Consider the following 20,981-nt stretch of genomic DNA (forward strand, 5'->3'; position numbering starts at 1 on the left):
TTATTTTATTTTATTTTATTTATTATGAGAGTGTGTGTGATGACCTGGTGAGGGATGTACCCAGTGCATGTCACAGGACAGTTCTATGGAAGTAATTCTTTTCTTCTACCTTTAAATGGCTTCTGGGGATGGGACTCAGGTCACCCACCAGGCTTGCATGTCAGGCAGACCACAGCCTCTTTGCAAAAGAAGAAGAAAGAAGAGGAGCAGAAGGAGGAAGTGGAGGGGGAGGGGAGAGGGAGGGAGAAGGAAAAGAACGGTTTCTTCTTTACCCCCAAGTCCCCTTTCCTCTCAGATCTCACGCAGCTGTCACTGAGAGAAAGTGCTTTGTCCTGACTCAGAAATGTCACAAAGGTGCTAAATGTCCTGAGTTGGTTTAGCTGCCAGGTTTACTATTTAATTTGCCTTCAGTTTGTTTTGTTGTTGTGTTGTTTTATTTTTTGTTTTTGTTTCTTTTTTTTTTCATAAAAATTAGTGATGTTTCACTCAGCTTCCATGTAGCTGGATTTTTGTTCCATGATAGACTGGGGTAGTGGGGGCAAATGGATCCTTAGACCTGAACAGACAAGACAGAACATACCCTGACTCGAATGGGAAAAAAAAAGGCCCTTAGTGAAAAATGATGCATAAACCGGGTCACTGTTTGGAGAATAGTTTGGAGAATTGTTTTTGTTACCATATCATATGTCAAGCCAGATGGCTGGCGTTAAAGGAAAACGCTGAGACTTAGTTGTGACGATGTAAGTGTCTTTTATTGATTTCTGGGTAAGATATATTTCTTCCCAAGGCTGAATTCTATCACTCACATGCAGACTCTTTTAGTGGATTTGTCTGGGAATCCCCATGTGCCACAAAGTGAGATGAAGACTTCCAGAAGTCAAGTCTCTCCTTCCACCATGTTGGCTCTGCGAATGGAACTCAAGTTGTCAGCTTGGTGGTGGCAATGTACCTTTATCCACACAGAGCCTGGCAGTTTGAATGAGAATGGCCTCCATAGGCTCCTGTGCTTGAATGCTTGGCCCTCAGTTGGTAGCACTGTTTGGAAAGGATTAGGAGGTGTGGTCTTGTTGGAAGAGTGAGTTATTGAGGTGAGAGCTTTGAGTTTCAAAAGCCCACACCATTCCTAAATCTCTCTCTCCCTCCCTCTTCCTCTCCCTCTCCCTCTCCCTCTCCCTCTCCCTCTCTCTGTCTCTCTCTCTCTCTCTCTCTCTCTCTCTCTCTCTCTTCTCTTTCTCTCTCTTGCTCTCCCCCATCCCGTAGTTGTTGTCTTGGTACACCTACATTCCTTCAGAGCTGTTTCTGCCTGTCTTGCTCTCATGCTTCAGCCATGATGGTCATAGACTCACTCTCAGAAATCCTTAGCCCAATAACTCTTTCTTCTATAAGTTGCCTTGGTCATGGTGTCTTAGCACAGTAATAGAAAAGTAATTAAACATATAACTCAAACATATAAAATAAATATTTTTAATAAATTGAAGAAAAATGTAAAGAATACCCAGAAGGGTTTGGTGTACATGAGTTCAATACCAGCCCTTGGGAGGCAGAGGCAGGTGGACTTTTATGAATTCTAAGCCTGCCTGGTATACTGAGTCCCAAGCCAGCCACGGTACATAGTGAATCCAGAAGAAAGAGGAAGAAAAGGACATTAAAGCTACATATTTTATTTTTAAATGCATACATAATTAAAAATCACAGTTTAAACTTTCAGCTTCAAAGTGGGCATCCATGCAAATAGGAGAAAGGGATTAACAAAGAAAGAAAAAATGAATGCTCTGTAACACAGGTGGGGCTGTATTAGTTTATCTTCAGTAGTCTATCTTAGTCCTGTGAGAAAAATAACTAGTCCAGAAAACATTAGAAAAGCATTCATCTGGTCCTGTCTCCTGCCAGCTACCTGATTTTTTGTCAGCCACTTTCCTCCACTACCCTGAAGTTCTGTGACATCCTCAAGCCAGCCTAAGTTTGCCGATCTCCTTTTCAATAAGCAAAAGCTTTCAACCTTACTCATCGGAACTCACTTTTTATAAACATCAAATGGCTGAGCAAAGGACTGAGCTGGATATTTGGAATGAGAAAGGAGTGTTCTGGCTGGTTTCTTTGTGATGCCTCTTCCCTTGTAAGGAATAGCGTGACCGAGTGGCTATATGCGAACTTTAATGAGACCAAGTTGAATATGCTTCCCAGTCTTTGACTTGTCAGGCACTGCAAAAATCATCACTGATTTTACAAGAATTCAGTACATGGGGGGACAGGTCAGCTGGGATTAACTTGGAGATTTTCTTGCTCAGTTTCAGTAGGATCCCAGAAGAAAGACTTTACTGAGAGGGGTGGAGGGGAAGAAAGCTGGGCTGGCAGCCTCACTGGCAGTCTCAGAAGTACAGTGTAATCAAGTCAGGAGCAGGTCCAGGCTCTGTGCTGCCTTATGCTGCCCACCCTGAGGGACTAGACTACATATGGGGAATGGGAGGATTAACAAATACCACACCAAAATCAATTCAAAGGCATTTACAACATTCATTTCAACTGTGAAAAGAAATCCCAAATAACCTGCATATTTCAATGGATTAGTTATGCTAAATATAGAAAATCTAGAGACGTCTCCTCGTGTCTCTTAAGGAACTACCAGATTATATATATTCTGCTGGTTTATCACTACGTGTGTGTGTGTTTGTTTGTGTGTGTGTGTGTGTGTTTGTTTGTGTGTGTGTGTGTGTGTGTATGTGTGTGTGAGAGAGAGACAGACAGAGACAGAAAGAAAGACAGAGACAGAGAGACAGAGACAGTGTGTGTAGAGAGAGACAGAGAGACGGTGTGTGTGTGTGTGTGTATGTGTGTGTGTGTGTGTGTGTAAGAGAGAAAGTGTGTGTGTGTGTGTGTGTGTGTGTGAGAGAGAGAGAGAGAGAGAGAGAGAGAGAGAGAGAGAGAGAGAGAGAGCTGAATCAGGGTTTCTCTATATACTCCTGGCTATTCTGGAACTCACTATATACACCAGGCTGTCTTTCAACTCACAGACATCTACCTGTCTCTGCCTGTCAAATTTGGGGAACAAAGGCTCAGGTAGACCAGTTTTTTCTTTTTGTCCTGCATAGTTCTTTTATCTCACAATGGTTTGTGTCGCATTGCTGTTTTGAGCAGCAGGGGAGATAACACAAGGTCTTGCTGTGTAGCTCAAGCCAGCAGCCTGATGCCATTCTTCTGCCTCAGCCTCCTAGAGTGATGGGATTTGTGGGATGAGTCATCATTCCTTAATAATTATAATATTGCTCAGAGACTAGAAAGACAAGTTGACTTTCCCCTAATTTGGGTAATTATCATTTCTTTAAAACACTTACTCATCTATCTGTCTGTCTTTGTATTATTTATGTGTTCATCTCCTATCTATCTATCTATCTATCTATCTATCTATCTATCTATCTATCTATCTACCTATCTATCTATCGTGTGTAGAGACAGTTGTACCTGGCACTACCCATGTATGGAGAGGTCAGAGGACAACATTTGGGAGTTGGTTTTCTCTGACTGCCATGAGAGTCCTGGAGTTTGAACACAAGTTATCTATTCTTGGCAGCAAATGCCTTTACCTCCTGAGCCACCTCACTAACCCTAAAATTTCTTTTTTATTCTTAGTCATTGGATAATTCAGTGTTTGACATCATATATAGGTAGATGCTTTGTAGAACTACTGTAAATTTATACTTTTTTTCTGTAGAAATTCTGATAAAATCTACTTTTTGTGATTCTGTTAAAAGGAAGTATATAGGGCTGGAAAGGCGGTTCATCCTAGTTAAGGCACTTGCTGCCAAGTGTGCCAACCTGATATCAATCCCAGGGACACATACATTTGAAAGAGAAGACCAATTTCTGCAAGCTATCCTTTGACTTCCACATGAGCACTTTGACATATACACTCACACACAAAAGAAAGAAGAAAGAAAGAAAGAAAGAAGAGAGAGAAAGAAAGAGAGAAAGAGAGAGAGATAGAAAGAAAGAAAGAAAGAAAGAAAGAAAGAAAGAAAGAAAGCAAGAAAGAAAGAAAAAAGAAAAGACATAGCCAGTTTTTGCATAATTGCTCTTGTTGGATTGCTTCACTGGGTAAATTCTCAACAGGAAAGGCCTTCTATTTAAATGCCCCGCTTATGATTCTATGGCCCTGATGACTGCCGATGCTATGAACGGGCTAGCCTCTGACCCTGCATACTTCCAACCTTGTTTCTTTTTTATTGGTGCATCTGGACCAAGTGCCACAGGACATTTGTTGATTTATATGTATATATGTTCATGTGTGTCTGCTTGAGTTAAATCTGTAGGCTGGTGTCCATGTAGGCCAGAGGGTGTTGTATCCCCTGGAATTGGAGTCATAGGTGGTTATGAACTGCCTGATGTGGATCCTGGGAATTGAACCCTTCTGCAAAAACAGTACTTGTTTTTATCCCAAGCCATCTCTCCAGCCCCTACATTTCTGTGTATGAAAAGTGTATTTGAATGCCCATCCCCCACCCACCCCCAAAAACACCACTGGAAAAGAGAGAGGGAAAAAATGATAAGAGGAAGGAAAATAAATCAAACAAGAGTGTATACATAATTGATCAGTTACCTCTATGGATGATGAATTGGGAACAAATTTAAACAAATGACACAAGGAATTCCAAAGCAAGCACATTCCCACAATAGTAGTTTCTCATGCACAGTCCCTAGTTACCTGGCATGTGGTTATTAGGATTTCTGAGGACTTTCACTCTGAAATTTCATCCTCTCAGGACTGACTCTTATTGTGATACAACTCTAGGTCCTTCAGCTTCCTCTCTAGTCAGATGGAAGCAGCAGAGGGAGTTTGGGGGGTAATAAAAAGATTCTTGGCTATGTTCCCATTCTGGGATGAACTGACAAAACACACCTTGGAAATGACACAAAACATGTGACTAAAGCCTACTTAGCCCAAGCTAAATGACATTTTTCTAGTTAATACTCCTCTAGGTGAACCCTGCAAAAGTACCTAGGGCTGCTCCAGGCCTATTAACACAAAGGGAAGTCAGAGAGGAAAGAGCGGGTAGTTAAAATAGCATTAAATGTTCATGCGCAATGCGAAGACCCTCCCAGGGTTTGGAAAGACCCATGAAGTTGCAAGTTCAGCATCTTCCTAGGAAATCCACCTCTGACCCCATGTGGCTGCACACCTGGCTGATAACCAAATGGATCTCCGGCCCACAAAAGAATCCAGCTGCTGCCGAAGTCTCCCAGCCACAGTGGAAAGGGAAGAGGTGGAGGCAGATGGGAGCATGGCCATAGAAGAGGAAGGGAGGAAACAGAGGGGACATCCCAGGTCTCTGAATTCATTGTCTCTAGAGCTGCCCTGGTGACCTGTGAGCTGTCATATGTTAAGCTTTTTTGGCATTTTGAGAAACGACAGCAGCCTAGACCACCTTCCCCGATTTGCTGACTGCCTTCCCCAGCCAAAACACACAGACTGCTTCTCCCTCTGCAAGCTCATTTTTGACTAGTTTTAATTAAGATGCACAATGTTTGGTACACACACACACACACACACATCTTCTTGTGAATCACGAGGGCAAACATTAACTCGGGCATCTGCCTACCAGAACCCTAGACTAGCTATGAGAAAACTGGAAGATGACTGGTTTTCTTCCTGTGTTCCAGAATGTGTGCTTGTTGAAGTCAGAGGACAACCTTTCCCAAGGTTGTAGGAATCAGTTCTCTCCTTCTACCATGCATTCCTGGGATCAAACACAGGTCACAGACTTGTGTAATGACAACTTTTACCTGATGACCCTCATATACTTTATTTGACCCTCATATACTTTATTTTATTTTTTAAATTTTATTTGTCACTTTAGATAGGGTCTAACCACATAGACCATGGAGATCTGACTGTCTTTGAACACTTGCTTGGTTCGCCCAGACACAGACACACAGACACACACACACACAGACACACACACACACAGACACACAGACACACACACACACAGAAAGAGAGAGAGAGAGAGAGAGAGAGAGAGAGAGAGAGAGAGAGAGAGAGAGAGAGAGAGAGATGGGGATTTACTTTCCTTGGCTTTCTAATTACAAGGATTAAAACTCTCTACCATCATGCCCTCCTCCATATGGCATTCTTAAAACAATATGGAGCCAGAGAATAAAGAAATGGCTGAGCAGTTAAGAGCAATTGCTGCTCTTGCAGAGGACCTGATTTCAGTTTCTAGCACCCACAGGAGGCTGTGTACCACCTCCTATAACTCTAGCTCCAGGGGATCCAAATTCCTTCTCTGTGCTTCAAGGTGATTTGCACATATGTGCACAAATGCACACATATACACATAAAAACAATTTTTAAAAATCACACACAAAACTCAAAAACAACCCTTTTCATGAAGTCTGTATCTGCGGCCTTAGTTCTTAAGGACAGAATAAGTGATCTTAGTTCACACATTCATTTTGTCTTTCTCAGTTGAGTGATCCACCCTCTCTGCCTGGACTGGCTCATAGTTAGCTGATAGAATTATCGAGGTTAAGTGAAGTGGTGTTTGTAAAATGCTACACAGTACATTGCTCAATATATTATAGTTATTTTCACTATTTTACCTCTTATGGTTTCAGAATGGACAAAGACATGCAAAAGATAAAAATGAAAGAGGTGGGGTAGGGTTGGCTGCTGAGTCCAAATTGACCATCACAGGGATGGCATGATATGCTTCCCATCCCTGAAATAGAGCCAGCAGGGTGTGGGCCTCCGTGATGGTTGTTGTGGCTATGAAGCTTGTTTGCATAAATTTATAGATAGATAGATAGATAGATAGATAGATAGATAGATAGATAAATAAATAAATAATTTTACTCTGTTCCTCCTTTAGGGGAATGTCCTCTCCAAGGTCAATGACTCCATGATAATCATAGACAGCATAAGTCCGGGAAGGAAAGATGTGTTTAATGTCCTTAGCAAAAATGGTAAATGGTGAGACCTGCAAGACAGCCCTTAAGGCTGTGGGAAAGAACTCTGAAAACATGAGTTCAAAGATATATAATTTCTCAACTATGCAAAATATAAGGATGCAATATGAATTGCATAGGGAGCTTCATAGATCTAAAGGAACCAGTTACACTATGACCCAGCTTGATAGAAAGATCCTAAAGAAGGAGATAGAAAGATTTAGGGAGCAGTAATCAAAGGGCAAAATCCCATCCAGCTAAGTTTTTGTTTGTACTTACAAAAGCAGGCAGATTCCTGAGTTCAAGATCAGCCTAGGAGAGAGGGAGTTTAGGTCCAGGCCCAGGTATAGTAGGAATGTAATTTTAGGGCAGGGTCCCACTCAGCTAGCTTATTGTCTGTGCTTAACAAAGGCAGGAAGATCTCTGAATTCTTTTGCAATGTTAAAAAAAATGCTTGCTGTCTTTTTCTAAAAATCAAGGGAGTGGGGTCATGGAATGCTGATTTGTGGGATGGTCAAGAAGAAACCTAGAGTAAATGAATTGATATGCAAAATAAAAGTCTGGGCTTTTGGTCTGCTTGAGATGGGCTAGCAGAGAACAATGGCACAATAAATTCTTTTAGAGGTTTTTGTTTTGTTTTGTTTGTTTTGTTTTGTTTTGTTTTGTTTTTCCCTAGCAAGAGTTGAGCTAACTGAAGATCTATAGAGAACAAACTCAGCTCTTTTAGAAAAAAAAAAAAAAAATTACAGGATTTCTGATTTTGGTCATAAAATCCATGGAGAGTGAACACAACTCTTTTAGAATTTTTCATAGCTCTTTTAGAATTTTTCTTACAGGGTTTCTGACCTTACTTAGAAATCCCAAGAATTACTTAGAGAGCTAACACAGATCTTTTAGAATGTTTTCTAACAGCTGTCCAGGGAACACTGCTTTGAGAGCTAACATAGCTCTCAAATTTTTTTCTAAAATTTTATCTGATTTTGATAGGAAAACTCAAGAATTACTTTTAGACTTTTTCTAACAGGATTTTTGACTTGGTCGGAAAATACAAGATTTTTTTTTCCCTAGCAGTTTTTCTGACTTTAATCAGAAAATCCATGAGCTATCCAGAGAGCATTTATTTCCAGTAAGAGAGAGCTGTCTCAAACAGAGAACTGTCTCTGGCAGACTACAGAGCCAAGAACTATCTACAGAGAGCTGTTTAGGGAGCCATCTTGAGCAGAACACAGGTTGTCAGCTTGTGCCCCACAATTTACCTTTAAGTCTGTCTTTTCACTGCTCCCAGACACACATTCTCCCAGAACCCCTCTCCAAGTCAGGGCTGATCCTTGGCAGGTGGCTGGAGAAAATATTTCGCTGTTAAGACTGCTTCCTGCTCTTCCACAGGACCTGAGTTTGATTCCTAGCACCCATGTTAGACAGCTCACAACTATCTGCAACTCCCAATGATCTGAGGCTCCTGGCCTCTACAGGCATCTGCACTCACATACACATACCCCTACAGGGACACACATATATACATAACTAAAAGTAAAAGAATGTCTCTGCAAAAATCTTTTTAAGAAAGTGACCTAAGAGAGTGGCTATAAGAAAGGCATTCTCAAACACTTTTGGTTTTATTTTGTTTTTGTTTTTTGTCTTTCAGATTTATTTATATATTTTATGTATCTGAGTGCTCTATTTTCATGCACACCAGAAGGGGCAATCATATCCATACCATCTTAGATGGTAAGGGACAATCAGGTACCATTATAGATGGTTAAGAGCCACTATGTAGGTGCTGGGAATTAAACTGAGGAGCTCTGGAAGAACAGCCAATGCTCTTAACCACTAACCCCCTTTTTTGCATTCCCCAAACACTTGTAATAGGCCTTTCAGAGAGTCTTGACAGTATCTATAAGAATTTAATGTATACATTTCTTAGTTTGATGGATCTGATGCAAACTGAGCCAAACCAACTGACTAAGGCCCATCAGGTTCTCCTGATGAAATCCAGTCTACTCCAATGAGGAAAAGTAGGAGACCCAGACTTCATAGTTTAAGCCAATCCATTCTTTCTAGAGTATAGATACAAGACAGGCTTTTGAACACATTGCTAAGGGTGTGGTAGATATGGTGATGTGTTGATTTAGCTGCTTTAGTTCACCTTTCCTTCTTTCCTTCCTTTTTTGTTTTTTTGTTTTTGTTTTTGTTTTTTTCAAGACAGGTTTCTCTGTATAGCCCTGACTGTCCTGGAACTCACTTTGTAGGCCAGGCTGGCCTCGAACTCAGAAATCCGCCTGCCTCTGCCTCCCGAGTGCTGGGACTAAAGGCGTGCGCCACCACGCCCGGCTTTTTTTTTTTTTTTTTTTTTTTAATAGACAAGGTTTTACTATGTAGTTTTGACGGGCCTGGAACTTGCTATGTAGACCAAGTTGGCCTGAACTCAAAGAGATCCACCTGCCTCTGCCTCTGCCTCTGCCTCTGCCTCTGCCTCTGCCTCTGCCTCTGCCTCTGCCTCTGCCTCTGCCTCTGCCTCTGCCTCTGCCTCTGCCTCTGCCTCTGCCTCTGCCTCTGCCTCTGCCTCTGCCTCTGCCTCTGCCTCTGCCTCTGCCTCTGCCTCTGCCTCTGCCTCTGCCTCTGCCTCTGCCTCTGCCTCTGCCTCTGCCTCTGCCTCTGCCTCTGCCTCTGCGAGTGACTGGATTAAATACATTCATCACCCAACCTGGCCTTTCTAACTTCTTCCTTATACATCTTTATATAACAGTCAAAAATCTCTTTTCTTCTGCCCCCTTACGTTCTTGGTTGGCAACTATGGTTGTTTGAATGAGAATGTCCCCCATAGACTTATTTGTTTGTTAGTTGAGCCTCAGTTGGTGGAACTGTTTGAGAGGTATGTTCTCGGAGGAGTTGTGTCACTGGGCGGCTGGCTTTGAGGTTTCAAACTCCCATGCCATTCCAAGTTCTCTCTCTCTCTCTCCCTCTCTCTCACCCTCTGCCTTGAGCTTGTGGATTAAGATTTGAGTTCTCAGCTGTTGCTCCAGCACCTTGCCTTCCAGCCTGCCTGCTGACATGATTGTCATGGATTCTAATACCCTGAACCTGTATGCCCCAAAGTGAACAGTTTCCTTTATAAGTTTACTTGATCACAGCAATAGAATATTGACTAAGACAGAAGTTGGTAACAAGGAGTAAGATATTCCTGTAACAAACCTGGAGTCATCAGCCTCTCCAGCCAACACTTTACCCAATGAGCCATCTTTCTAGTTCTATTGTTTAAGAGAAAATAGAGCCATGACATAGCTCAGTTGGTAGGATGCTGACCAACCAGCCTCAGCACTACAAGCTGGGAGAAAAAAGCAATAAATTCCAGCGAAGGGAAAGGACAAGACTAAGACTGTGGGAAAGCAGCTAAGAAGAAGATTAATGGATGGGACAAACAATCCAGGAAAACTCATCGCACTGAGTCTTCTTGCGCCACTTCTGCTAAGTTTCTGTGACTATTGGTGATCACAACACAGATGTATGTCATGCTATTATCCAAACAAGGAGCAAGGGTGGCTTGCCTTGCATCTGCCTTTTTCAATTAAGCTTTCACTTGGGTAGGTTAGCAGTACTCAAATAATGCTATTCAAATCGATCCCAGGTGGCAGCACTCCTCGATACCCTCCCCAACGTTCTGGGTTCTCAAATGAAAGACACACACATGCAGCCTTATATTTTAATATGCCTTAAACAGGTCAATGGCTGGGCCACTTCCAAACTTCCATGTTCCAGTCACATACTCCCCTCCAATATTCTTGAATTATTACTAAAACACATATTTCATCTTGGCTGTCCTGGACCCAGACCTTCAACCCTCTCGGGCTGAATTCCCCAACACCTACATAGGCTGTGCTTGCTGTGGTCTATGTATGGTGCCTCTCAGACCTGGTCTCTACTCCTTTCCCAGCATGGCGGCTCTCCCTCCTGCTCCTTCCTCAGTCCTTTGCCCAGGAATCCTAAAGTCCTGTCACTGTCTCCTTGCCCAGTCAACAGCCACCGGCAACTTTATTTACCAATCAAAACCAACTGGGGGCAGGGACCCTCAGTGTCTTACATGCAGACATGAGGATTCTTGTGTAATTTGGGGGACCAATTAACACAATACATGTAGCTTTAGACTAAATCCACAACAGGGTCGTCCTTACTTACACCAAAGTTGCACATTTGAGGTAACACATTCTCCTATCCTTTGCCTTTCCATATTCTTGATATTGCCAAAAGATCCCTATTTTTTGCTGGAAAAGGATATTGTAGTGAATGTGTTTAGTGGAAAGTCCAGCATCCTTCTAATTCATAGCTTCTTACACTGTAGTGTGATCCCACTTGGGGAGGTGTGACTGAATGTAGGGATGGGAATAAAAGGCTTTTGGATGTTCAAGGACCAAAAACGTAACAGAAAAATCAAACACACAGAGAACCTGACCTGTTTCTGACTCCCCTTGCTTTTGTTGCCATCTGACCCCACTGAAGCCTTGGCTCTGAACATACACTGTGTATGCTGTGTACTGCTGATACAGTGTAGCCACACATGGCAGTGAGCAGTCACTGAAACAGCTTGGCTCAGAGTGGAGACTACTGTATGTTATCCATATTAGGAACTGCACTATTTTAATTGTGTGTATGAAGATTTCTGTTCTTATGGAAACATGAAAGCTTAATTACAGAAAGCAAACACTTTTAAAATATATTTGCACTATCGTTCCTCAGTAAGTATCAAGTTAGTGTATTTTTAGATTATATTAGAATATTTGACTTTAATTTTAAAATATAGATATTATTGGGTCTGCCATGGTGGCACTCGCCATAGATCCCAGGACTTGAGAGGCAGAAGCAGGAGGATTCCTGTGAGTTTAAGGCCAGCCTGGGTGGTTTGAATGAAAATAGCCCACCATGAGCTCATAGGGATAGCACTATTAGGAGATGTGGCCTTGTTGGAGGAAATACTTCACTGGTGGTTGGCTTTAAGGTTTCAAGTGCTCAAGCCAGGCCCAGTCTCTCTCTCTCTCTCTCTCTCTCTCTCTCTCTCTCTCTCTCTCTCTCTTTCTCTCTCTCTCTTTCAACTATTCCCCTTGGGCTGCCATGCCCTCCACCATGACAATAATAGACTAGATCTCTGAACTGTAGGCCAACCCCAATGACATGTTTTCCTTTGTAATAGTTACCAAGGTCATGGCATCGCTTTACAGCAATAGAAACACTAAGATACCTACATAGTGAGTTTCAGGTCATCAGGGGGCTATACAGGGAGTTCCTGTCTAGAATAGACTAACAGAACCTCACATTGGGATGGGGGAGGAATGGGATGTGTGGTTGTAGGTGAGTATGTGTGTTCCGCTAACATATTCTGAGTCAGAGAACAACTTGCAGGCACCAGTTTTCTCCTTCTACCTTGTGAATCCAGAGAATCTTACTCAGGCAGTCAGACACTGAGCCATTTCACTGGCCCAAAGCGTTTGATTTTTAAAATTGTCATTTGAGTCTCTGGCTTGGGTTCTATTTAAAAATCACTAAGTGAATTTTGACTCGGGGTTAGGAAAGATGTTTCCAACAGTTTCTAAGATGATCCTAAACATGCGTGTTCCATTTTTATAGTATATATGCATGCAAAGGCGGGGAGGGGGAAATTCTTAGCATTAATGGCTATAAATCAAAATATCAACCGATTTAAAAAATGTCAAAGATAGTTTATGTTCTGCAGCATCAAATATTCAGCCAAGATTTAATTATTTATGTAAAAATAAGTAAGTGCGTGCATCTTGCTGATGGGAAGGATTACACTCATCTTTAACAAGTGGCAAAATGACACACAGACCAAATAATTGCTTTAAAATACATTTCTTTATGATTAATTTTCTGTCCATGTTTAGATTGTATCCTTATTTTATATATTTGTATATCCAGGGCTGTATAAAAATTTTCTCCGGCTAAAAGGGGTTACCAGTGGAGAAAGCTGAAGAAGTTCTTCACTAACTGCTAGCCACGTTCGGGAGGGATGCATGCACAGAGGAGCTTTGGTGTTGCTTGCAGATAGCAAGAATGTGAAAGTTTAAGTTGAGCTTGCCCTCCCCTCAGCTTGCTGCCAAGTTCACCCACCAGGTTAAGCCGCCTCCTTTCTCCCTAGCTATCAAATAAAGGGAGGAACAGGGTAGCCACAGATGACACGACCTGGGAGAGAGTCGCCGTAGTGAGAACTCAAGAAAGCAAGGGCAAGGAGGATTCTTGTGGTCCCAAGTACTTTTACAATCTTGTGAAAAGATATTACATTCGTGTGCAATTGTGTCTTAACACTAGCAGCAACAACAACACACACACACACATACACCACACACACAGCAGCAACACACACACATACACCACACACACACACACAACAATAACACACACACAACCAAACAAGAAAGAAATACATGAAAGCAAAAGAGGAGATTTCTACTTCTGTGTAGGATGCAGGAGCTTTCAGCAGACCGGAGTTTCTGCCAAGAGAAACTGGAAAAACCAGGTTCAATTGAGGGAAAAAAAAAAAAAAAAAAACAGCTTTCAAAATCACCGCTGAGCTGGAGGAAGCAGTAAGTATAGGGAGGGGCTGAGGAGCCAGTGGCTACCACTTTGCTTCTGGGGCCAGCAGATCCACGAATGGGGTGGGAGCCACAAAGCAGCTCTGTCCCTAGAGGCAATGTCACAGCTGTCCCGTGGCGCACAGGACTGTTAAAAACTAAAGAGCAACATACTTGTGTTTTCGTCTGTCTCTCCCTGTAGGTTAGAAATCTAACATGTGGCAGGGTCTGTCTGCCTCCTCCTTGCTATAGTCCAGCCCTGCACTTGGCACACAGTACCCATTTAGGAATAGCTGTCCGATCGAATCAAACTGAAGCTAATTGAAACAGTGGATGCTTTCTGGCTGTGGATTCCTAAAGCATTTCTTCATGCTAGAGGTTCAGCTCTGTTTGGACTTTGCCCTCTGGTTCCCTCTGTAATACCTGGAAGCCGGGTGGGGTGGGGGTGGGGGTGGGTGGGGTGGGGGTGGGGGTGGGTGGAGCAAGCTCTAGTTCATACTTCTACTCCCAGGCCCAAGCCATCGCCCCAGGAGTCTCTCTCTAACCACAAGAGTCCTAGGTACTCACAGAGCTTCTCAGACTGTTCTGGGAACTGGAGGGCCATCCAGTTTGCTTCCTTCAACCCATTGCGCAATCTTGACAAGGTCTGGAAGGTCCCTCAAGTCCACCTGCTTCTCCTACACCTACAACAAGACCCTAAAGCCAGGCTAGCCCACCTTCAATCCCATCACCAGGCCTCTGGGTCACGCTCCACACTCTTGCTGTTCCGGGAACATCCATCCCACACCGGAGGTCCCTGTAAGTCCTCACTTGCAGGATGCACCAAGCACTGTGCTTTTCTGTATTTTATATCTTTTCCAGATAGAGAAATCCCCAAAACGAAAGACCCCAAAGCTGGGATTCACTCCCAGCCTTGTTGTTGTTACAGTCTTAGACCATCTGTTTTCTCATGCGACCGACTCGGTCTTTTTTGGCTTGAATCCAAAGTAGCAACTTGGAGCACCCCCAGACAACGCTCAGACAGTCAGGCCCGGGAAGACAGATTTGTATGATCAACATTTACATAGGGCTTAAAACCTTTGGGTGACAATGGCTGTGGGTGTGGGTGAACATGGAGCCCTAAAAAGTTGACATGGGAACTTCACACAGTCTCGCAGTGTTTCTCTAACCCCAGAAAGTCTGGGGTGCCAAGTAGAAGAAGTATTGCGCTGCCTCCAGAACCACGCAATAGAGTTGACTTGTTTTTTGTTTTTTGTTTTTTAACTGTAAATGATCTTAGAATGCTTGAAGTAACTTTAAGATTTTGGGCTGGGCCAAATTCATACATATGACCTGCATATCCTGGGTACATGTGGGTCATGGGCTTGAAGCCTGGACACGTCTGAGCCATACCTGGGGAGGCTGAATGGCTTGGTCTCTACAGAAGCTTCTCTGTACCATACCTGTTCTAAGCCGGTGGCCCTTTTATTTAATTTTTTCCAATTTTTTATTAGGTATTTACTTCATTTACATTTCAAATGCTATCCCGAAAGTCCCCCCTCCCCCCACCTGCTCCCCTACCCACTGACTCCCACTTCTTGACCCTGGTGTTTCCCCTGTACTGGGGCATATAAAGTTTGCAAAACCAAGGGGCCTCTCTTCCCAATGATAGCCGACTAGGCCATCTTCTGATACATATGCAGCTAGAGACATGAGCTCTAGGGGTCCTGGTTAGTTCATATTGCTGTTCCACCTATAGGGTTGCAGACCCTTTCAGCTCCTTGGGTACTTTTTCTAGCTCCTCCATTGGGGGCCCTGTGTTCCATCCAATAGCTGACTGTGAGCATCCACTTCTGTGTTTGCTAGGCCCCGGCATAGCCTCACAAGAGACAGCTATATCAGGGTCCTTTCAGCAAAATCTTGCTGGCGAATGTAATAATGTTTGCATTTGGTGGCTGATTATGGCGTGGACCCCTGGGTGGGGCAGTCTCTGGATGGTCCATCCTTTCATCTCAACTCCAAACTTTGTCTCTGTAACTCCTTCCATGGGTGTTTTGTTTCCAATTCTAAAAAGGGGCGAAATGTCCACACTTTGGTCTTCGTTCTTCTTGAGTTTCATGAGTTTTGCAAATTCTATCTTCTTGGGTATTCTAAGTTTCTGGGCTAATATCCACTTATCAGTGAGTACATATCATGTGAGTTCTTTTGTGATTGGGTTACCTCAATCAGGTTGATACCCTCCAGATCCATCCATTTGCCTAGGAATTTCATAAATTCATTCTTTTTAATAGCTGAGTAGTACTCCATTGTATAAATGTACCACATTTTCTGTATCCATTCCTCTGTTGAGAGACATCTAGGTTCTTTCCAGCTTCTGGCTATTATAAATAAGGCTGCTATAAACATAGTGGAGCATGTGTTCCTATTACCAGTTGGAACATCTTCTGGATATATGGAAGGTGGACTTTACAATAAAACTATGGAGTGGATTTCTGTCTCTCCCTTGGATCATATTCTGGGTGGATGTCTCATCCAGTAAGTTAGTTAGAGGATAGAGAGTGGCTTCCTGGCTCCCAGGTCAGACTCATCTCTCCCCGAAACCCTACCAGAGCTTCTACAGTCTCCAAAATAACATTCTCATGGATGGTTGAAGGTCTCTGGTCACTTGATCCTAGATGGATCCAGGCTCAGTCCAAAGCTTGGATGGAAGAAATGCTACATGTTACATTAGAATCTCCAGCCATTTCACCAAGGTCCCAAAATGAATGTGTGTGTGTGTGGGGGGGGGGGGGCTGGCTCAGTGATAAAGAGCACTGACTGCTCTTCCAGAGGTCCTGAGTTCAATTCCCAGCAACCACATGGTGGCTCACAACCGTCTGTAATGGGATCTGATGCCCTCTTCTGGTGCTGTCTGAAGACAGCAACAGTGTACCCGTATAAATAAAATAAATAAATCTTAAAAAAAAAAAAAAAGTTAATGTGGGCACCAAGACTCCCACGAAGCCCCCTGGGGCTTACTTTTTAACATGACAGGAAAGCTATGGAGGGCCATGCTGCGGGAAGTACCTTCTTGGTCTGTTGCCCTATTATTGTGTTTGGCAAGTGAGGGAGTCAGGGCATTAGTTACTCTACCGCAGAGCCAGGCCTCAACAGACATCACCAGCCACTTCCCCACAGTCAGTCAGACCTGGGCTACTGGGTCCCCTGCCTTGTTGCTTGGCAGCTTTCTTCAAGGCCTGGCCTGGGCAGCCACACCCAGCATTCTCACCACACCCTGTAATTCTCGCCACCCAGAAGTTCTTGCCACACCCTGCCTGCTCCCGGAAGGTAAACAAGGCCTCCAAAGAAGGGCTGCATTGTGTGCTTGCCCTCTTGGCCTTGGCTCCGGAGGCCCCAAATGGGCCTTTGACTTACAAACTCTGGCAGATCTATAAACAGTGACTAGAACAGAGGCCCTCCTGAACTTCAGCTGACCTCCAAGCTGGTCGGTTCTGAGGCACCTGACTTCCAGTGAGCAGAATTCCTACACCACCCAGAAGTGGGGGGAGTTTGCATTTGGGAAAGATAGAGGGAGGGGTGTCATGCTCCCTGGGGAGGACTGAAGTTTGGTCGTGTCACCCAGAGTAGACATCAGTGAAGACCTCGGCAATGAGAGATGACAAAGTTCCTTTCCATGGAGCCCTGATTTGCACAGATGCAGCTGCTGAGGCATACAGAGTGCTTGCCCTGCGTCCCCCACTAAGCCTCAGATCCTTACCATATTTGTGGATCATGCTGAGGGCGAAGCTCACTGTTTTCATTTCGCTAGTGAGGAAGCTGTGGTCCAGAGCCAGTAAGCGGGCTGCAGAGGGGCTGCTGATGAGCCCACAAGAGGAAGAACTAAGTTCTGAACCTAGCCCCTGGCTGGAGGCTGCCACCAGGGCAGCCTCTGAGTTAACACTGAGTCCACTATCTTATGTCACAGGATGCACAGAAGAGGAGTCACTTTGGGGGTGTCTTTGTCTATTTTGACTGCTGCAATAAAATGTCACAAACTTAGACCCTTCACAAACAACAGAAAGATGTTGTTGAGAGTTTGGGAATTTGGAAGTTCAAGACCGAGACACTAACAGATCTGGTATCTGGTGAGATGTCCACCGGTGGTCATAGGGACGGTTCATGCTGTGGGTGTTCCAGCAAGAAGAGGCGGGACACCGGCCCCACCCGTTTTCAGGACTTCAGCACCTTATATCACCTTGTGACTTTCATACATGGGCTTCATAGGATACAAGTACACTATAGCAGACAGACTGCTGAGGGTCCCCCCAAATTATCAGGTCTCCTCAGAGTAGCAGGGCCATGTGCAGAAGGTTGGAGGGACTTTCTTACAACCAGAAAAAAAACTTGGCCCATTTGCCCTAAAAGCTTCCAAGTGGCACATGCCTTTTCTAATCCTAGTCCTTGGGAGGCAGAGGCAGTCTGATTTCTGAGTTCAGGTCAGCTTAGTACAGAGGTCCAGGACCACAAAGACTAACCCTGTCTTGAACACCCAAAAAGAGGGAGCTAGAGAGATGACTCACTGGTTAAGAGCACTGGCTGTTCTTCCAGAGGGCTCTGGTTCAATTCCTGACACCCATGTGGTAGCTCATAACTGCAACTCCAGCTTTAGGAGATCCGGCACTCTTACACAGATGTACATGCAGGCAAAACACCAGTGAACATAAAATAAAAACAGATCACACTCATTGTTAACTGTGTGTACCGAAAGAGTAAAGAAATGCAATGATTCCCCTCACAGAGACTCTATGCAAGGGGGAGTTCTGCATCTGACCTCCAGTGTGGACAGGCTGAATGCCCCAAACCTCACTAAACACAGGGCTTTGCTCCATACCGTCAATGCAAGCCAATGACGAGCAGGCTTTCCTAATGTAGTGTCTGGAAATAAGCCTCATTTGTTAGGCTCTTGGTTAAATGCCCCCTTTTCAAGTCCTCCAAGAAATATTCTGAAACATCAACTTACTTTTTCCCATGGATCTTTCCTTCAGTTCGTACGCTAGAAATATTTCAAGACTAATGGACAAAGGAAGGTTTAGGATCCGGGTTTTTTTTTTTCCAAGTGGGAACCCACATAATTTAAGTCATGGGCGCCCTCTGCTGGAGACCCAGGAAAAAAACAAGGCCTCTAGCAAGAGCTGGGCTTGAAGGTCCTCCCTCCCCTTCTCCATGGCTCCTCTTCCTGTCTTTGGTTATGGTAGTGAAGCTTAGTGAGGAAAAAGCTGGGACATTGCGAGCCAGGCTGGGACATCAAATCCTGGCTCCTTGTGACTTTGGGTTATTGAATCTGTCTTTTACCATCCTTATTTGAAAGACTGGGATGGAAGTTAGAGCCTAACTCTCAGAACACCTGCAAGATGTAAATGAAAGACTGTCACGGACACTAGAGGAAGGGCTGTATCAATACTAAGTGGAGTACTCCACCCAGAGAGAGGAGGGTGCTACCCATGCATGCTCTGGTGGTTGCTATTATGAATGACATCATCACATTTTTTTTTTTTTGACTAACGACATCTAAAAGAAATCTTTCTTCCCCTGTCTGAACCCCCAAGGGTCACTCTCATGGCCACGAGGAATTCTAACGATTTAGGAGTCATCAAAAGGGAGGCGCCGCTGAGAGGGCTCCAGCAGAGATAACAGAGCACACAAGTAATATCGTCCATCAACCAACATCCAGTGAGTCAGCTGTGAAGCACTCCTGCTTTGGTGCGGATCACGGAGCCTCACTATCGTTTGAAAGGGATGAAGGAAGTCACTCACGCTCTTGCTAGCAAAGAAACACAGATCAGGGTTCGGGTCTTCCCCAGATAGCAGAGCAGGCTTTAGACAGGCTGGTGACACTGTATCCAAACAGTGCAGCAGGCAGGTAAGCCTAGAAGGTAGATTTTGCCATGGTGATGGTGTGGCAGGAACAGCTTTTGCGCATTTTGCGTGGAAAAACTTCACGCCGACATACAACTTGTGCCAGGCCTTTTCTAAGCCTGCAATGAGCCATCTCTGACATTCCTTAAGCAGGAACTCTACCCCACATGCCCACCAGAGCAGTAGCTAGCCTCTCCACTTACACTCGCTGGGTGAGAGAGTGGGGAGAAGCCTTTTCCTCCTGTTTCTGTCTGCCCAGACCTTAGCTCAGTGCCTGACACAATGGGCATGTGATAAGTATTGACTGTATAGGGGGATGGATGGACAGACAGACAGACGGGCATGAATGAAGGGATAGATGAACAGATGGGCGGATGAAGGAAAGAAGGGAAGATCTGTGAGTCTGCCTCTTAGTTGCTTTGCTGCTACTGTGAGACAAGAGAAATTAAGAGAAGAGGGGCTTATCTCTGCTCACTGTTCAAGGGTTCCATTGAAGTCAAGAAAGAAGCTCACATCACATCCATAGATCAGGAAAGCAGAGGGACCAAACAGGCTGCTGCTCCAGTCCCTGTATGCAGTTCAAAATCCCTTACCTGGGAATTGTCCTGTCTGCAGTTAGAAGATGGGCCTTCTTAATCAATCAATCAATTGATTATTACATTAATCAAGATAAGCCTTCCTAGGCACGCCCAGGGGCTCCTGTCCGAGGTGATTCCAGATGCTGTCAGCAGGACAATGAACACTCACCATCACAGCCAGGGACTGGGACGCTCTCCCTAATTGAAGACTTCCAGAGAGATAAAGCAGGGGCACTTGGCATGATATCTGCTGCTATCTATCTGCCTTCTGTCAGAGGGAGAGAGAGAGAGAGCAATTAGCATCCTGGAGTGGCCCAAGAACATGGGTTAGTGTTCTGAGTCAAGAAGAAGGAGGCTTTGGTGGTACTGCTGAAGGGGTCTCATGGCTGACAATAATTTCAGAGGTCAGTCAGGTAGAAAATCACTGTGGAAGCCACCCAGAGTTGGTTTTTAAAAGTCTAACTTCATTGCTGTAGATTGACTATGGCTGCCCCCAGGAATCAGTGAGTTAAAGGCTTTATCTTCTTCTTTTTTGGGGGGGGGGGGTTCGAGACAGGGTTTCTCTGTATAGCCCTGGCTGTCCTGGAACTCACTTTGTAGTCCAGGCTGGCCTCGAACTCAGAAATCCGCCTGCCTCTGCCTCCCGAGTGCTGGGATTAAAGGCGTGCGCCACCACACCCGGCTTAAGGCTTTATCTTCAACTTGTGGAATTATTGGGAAGTGATACAGACTTTAAGAAGTAGGACCTAGTGGGAGTTTTCAGGTCACTGGGAGTTTGCCCATCTTTTCCCTTGTCTACCTTACCATCAGGTAAGAACTTTTACTCTGTTGTGGGTTCCCACCACAGTGTACTGCCTCACTATAGGCCCAAACTCAGCTGACTGTAGAGCAGAACCTCAGAAGCAAGGAGCCAAATGCACCTTTTCACAAGTAGCCATCATAGGCGGTTGCTATAGTAACACAAAGCTGACTGGCACTTTGGGGAGGCATCCCCCTCTACTGTTCCAAC

At 44.3% G+C, this 20,981-nt stretch overlaps 1 non-coding gene across 1 annotated transcript; it reads left to right on the forward strand.

The window, feature by feature from the left end:
• The first annotated feature begins 7,743 nt into the window (after positions 1–7,743).
• LOC115031170 (U7 small nuclear RNA) lies at positions 7,744–7,806 on the forward strand. Its single transcript, XR_003836791.1, has one exon. It is a non-coding gene; the product is annotated as a U7 small nuclear RNA (small nuclear RNA).
• Positions 7,807–20,981: the final 13,175 nt, after the last annotated feature.

Source organism: Mus caroli, unplaced genomic scaffold (genome assembly GCF_978045245.1).
Source record: "Mus caroli unplaced genomic scaffold, Mus_caroli_1 scaffold_4, whole genome shotgun sequence".
Lineage (NCBI taxonomy): Eukaryota > Metazoa > Chordata > Mammalia > Rodentia > Muridae > Mus > Mus caroli.